General features: G+C 41.8%; 1 pseudogene; it reads left to right on the forward strand.

Annotated features, from left to right (window-relative positions):
* The first annotated feature begins 1,478 nt into the window (after nt 1-1,478).
* On the forward strand, nt 1,479-3,973 carry LOC133104142 (ubiquitin-like-conjugating enzyme ATG3; annotated as a pseudogene).
* Nucleotides 3,974-4,261: the final 288 nt, after the last annotated feature.

The following is a 4,261-nucleotide window of genomic DNA, read 5'->3' on the forward strand; positions in this document are numbered from 1 at the left end:
AGAAAAGAGTCAACCTTTCATCCTGCATCCTCTGCTAGGCAATGTGTGCTGGACGTTTCTAACAACTGCAATTAGCGCCCTTTAACGTTGTAATAGAATTTAATTAAGCAAGCTCCATGCTGTGTGGTTTCTTAAAGCAGGACACAATGCAAGGAGCAGACTGGTGATAATCTAGGAGAAACTGCTGGTCCTCTCTGCCTGGAAGCCATTCCTTAGAACCACAGACACCCAAGTGGTGGGACTCAAGATGTCTGTGGCTGTGGACATATGCGAATATCTTCATTTCAACACCATCCCCTTCATTTCCACACACATATGGACCTTCACTCTTATGACACGCTCTCCACGCTTCTAAATGCTCACATATGCAAAGACAAACACATCAGCATAAGCGTGTACTCACACACATATGTGTATATACACCCCAGTATATACAGGGACCCACAAGAATGTACGTACAATCACATGCACACACACTACCCTCATTTTTTCAACAGCACCATCCATCACTTTGTCCCAAGCCAGAAACTGGAAAGATATTTGCAGCACTCTTTCTTTTTTTTTTTTTTTTAAGTTTTCTTTCTTTTTTTTTTTAATTAATTAATTAATTTATTTATTTTTGGCTGTGTTGGGTCTTCGTTTCTGTGTGAGGGCTTTCTCTAGTTGTGGCAAGCGGGGGCCACTCTTCATCGCGGTGCGCGGGCCTCTCACCATCGCGGCCTCTCTTGTTGCGGAGCACAGGCTCCAGACGCGCAAGCTCAGTAGTTGTGGCTCACTGGCCCAGTTGCTCCGCGGCATGTGGGATCCTCCCAGACCAGGGCTCGAACCCGCGTCCCCTGCACTAGCAGGCAGACTCTCAACCACTGCACCACCAGGGAAGCCCCGCAGCACTCTTTCTTATTCCCCACTTCCAACCTATCATCAAGTTCAGATGATTCTACCTCCTTTATAATCTTTGAGATACTTCCCATTATTGTCTTGTCAATAGCCAACACCCTGATCCAGGTCACCATCATTTCTCTCCTGGATGACTGAGTCTCCAAATATGAACAGAACCACTAGGCATGGTATGCAGGAATAAGAAGAAATATCAAAGGCAGATTCATGGGGCCAGGTAAAGAACCAGACCAGGAGACAAGTTTAAGAAACAGGGAAACTGAAGCCAATAAAAAATAGAACTTGGAGAAGCTGGTGTGAAAGACAAGGAGGAAAAAAGCCAGAAATATGTTTTAATAGAAACCAAGGGAAGAGAATTTTCCTAAGAAAGAACAACCAAATGCAACATATCGCAGGAGGTAAAATAAGAGCTCATTGAAAATTGATCTATAAATTTGACCACAAGGAAACCAATGGTGATCTTGACAAGAGCAGTTTAAGAGGGACATTGAAAAATATTCAGAGGTGATTGGAGGTGGAAAAGTCAGGTGATTGAATATAGACTACTTTTCAAATAGGTGGCTTTGTAATGACATTAAACCATGAAGAAGAAGAGAGAGAGGAAGTACTGGGTAAAAGGGGAAAGGGGTAATCATTGATTGCTCTGTATTCCCATTATCTGCACACTTTTCCATAGGGAACTGCTCTCCCAGAATTCCAACAATGAGATCCAGATAAGACAGCCAACATGAGCCCTCAGAGTGCCCCATTCCCTTGACAACTGTGATTGGTTCAAGGATAAACTCATGACCCAAGCTAAGCCAAATAGAATTCGTCCTCAGATTTTTGATTATTCAAACTTGATGGCAATGGCCCCTTTTCCTTGTTGATCATAAGCTACAGGAATTTGGTCTGGCACTACCTACAGACAGGTTTTCATCACATGGAAAAAACTGACCTGAAAGAATAACTCTAACATGAAGACAAGAGTAGAGATGAAAATGAAATAGTGGTCACATCTCAGAGTCCAGTTGTCCATGAAGCCAGCTCACTTCTGCCTCTTCCACAATTTGTTTATGTAATATAATGTTTCCTTTTTTGCCTCTGCTAGTTTTGGTTGTGTTTCTGTCCCTTGCAACCCAAAGAATCCCAATGTAAAACTGAAGGTCATTCCATTGATGAAAGCAATTTCCTTCAATTCTTTTGGATGAGCATATTGTCGACTGAAAGATGGCCATCAGTAGAGGGAGAAAGAATGAAAGAACACAATATTATTGATGGAGGGAGGTCTTTGAGGCAACACATACAGGTAAAACTAGAGGGATTCACCTCGAACATTCAGCTGGTGGGGGTAGGACTGGTTATGTAATTTGTGGGGCCCAGTGCAAAAAGAAACTGTTGGGTCCTTCATTCAAAAATTATAAAGAATTTCAAGATGGTGATAACAGAACATTAAACCAAACAAGGGGAGAAATCTGAGTGTATGTGACGGCACAGGTCACTGCCCATGGAGCCAGTTCCTCTGAGATGTAAGGTCAGGAGGGACAGATGGCATGTGACAGGAACATTTAGGGGTGACAGTAATAAATTGAGATGGAGGCACTATTTCCCCAAAGGAGAGGTAGACTTATCTGCTGTGAAAGAAAGGGTTGGGTATGAGAGGGTGCAGAAGGAAGGTAAAAAGAAAGGTAAATGGACACGGAAATATGAAACACACATTCCCTGAAAATGTGCAAACTCCCCGTAAGGATGATGTAGCAGCGATGAGCTGGAGCACCTTTGAGAGCCAGGCAGAGTTTGATTATACACCGCGGCATGCCCGTCAGCTGCCAACCTCCCTACACAACCATTATTTGCTTATTTCAGGACTCCCTGGCTGTTCTCTAAAATCAAAGCTTTACTAATAACCATATTTAGCGTTGAACAAGCGCTTGGTATTTCCCGAGGACTTCACAAGCACTAATTAGTTAATAATTCAATGTAGTTGAAGAAAAGGCATAAATTGCACATCTGCAAGAACCAGGTGCCTTTCTTGTTTGTGATGTAGGGGAAGGATCCTTACACCAGGTATCAGGGGTCTGTGAGTCCTGGAATTATATGCAGTGTATGAGTGTGTGTGTTTGTGTGTCTGTCTTTCTGTGTGTGTATATGATTGTATGCATGCATGTATGTACACACGTGTGAGTGTATATGCATGTGCGTGTGTGTACATGCACATGCATGTGTGTGAAAATACCTTCATTGGGTCCTCACAGAAACATCTGGGCCAAAAAGAGTAAATAATCATAGCATTGAAGAAGGAGCTTAAGATACAGACTCAGAAAACTTGGGTTAGGACACAGGTTCAGCCACATACTGGTTATCCAAACTTGTGCATATCAACTTCCCTCTTAGTACCAGAGTTTCCTCATCTATAACATGGAAAGAATACCTTTCTCTCATGGTGTGAAGATTAAATAAAAGTCCTACCACAAAGTCAGAATTGATCAGCGTCTCAACTCTGTCTTGCATTTTCTCATTCATTTCATAGCTGGACAGCAAAGACGGTCTAAACTCCAAATTTGCTCAGCTATATGTGAGGAGAAAGAGGAGGAAGATGTAAGAAAAGCTGCAGATATGGAAGAATATGAAGAGAGTGAATTGTTGGAAACAGATGAGGCTACTCTCGGTGCAAGGAAAATAGTAGAAATTTGAGAGCTAAGGCTGAGGTTGCTAGTTTGCAAACCAGAACTTACGACCCTTACGTCACTTATGGTAAGTATTACCAGATCCCACAATTATGGTTGTGAGCCATGATGAGCAATGGTAACCTTTATCAGGTGAGTACATGTGTGAAGTCAAGTTCATTTGAAGAAAACAGTGACCATTTAAATCACTGTTATCTCCCACCACCGCCTATGTGTTCAGTTCCCCCAGGCAGGCATGCCTGATGATGAAGAAAACCATAGACTGTTGCAGAAGGAAGGGTGTTCATATATATCTTCTAATTTTCTTGAAATGTGTTCAAACCATCATTCCAAAAATAAACTATGACTACACTAGACACTAGACAATGAAACAAGTAGAGCACGGAAGCTATCTTAATTATTGGTTCTGATTTTTAAAGAATTTACCCATACACGTGACCATTGGTCATATTCACCAATATGTACAATTTCTCTAATAAAGGGACTTACATGTTTATGTATTAAATGTTTTAAATGTCCCATTACAAAAGAAAAAGGTGTGTGTCCCTAAGAGGACCTTACACACAGTTCCTGCTTTGTGTTTCTTGCCTCAATACAGAGATTCTTCCACTTCACTTGCTATTAAGGAAATCTTGTATCTTTAACGCAGTCTGCTGCTGTCTTTCTGTCAATCACTGTCTTCATGTAGATCCTTCACG

The sequence above is a fragment of the Eubalaena glacialis genome, chromosome 13, assembly GCF_028564815.1.
Source record: "Eubalaena glacialis isolate mEubGla1 chromosome 13, mEubGla1.1.hap2.+ XY, whole genome shotgun sequence".
Lineage (NCBI taxonomy): Eukaryota > Metazoa > Chordata > Mammalia > Artiodactyla > Balaenidae > Eubalaena > Eubalaena glacialis.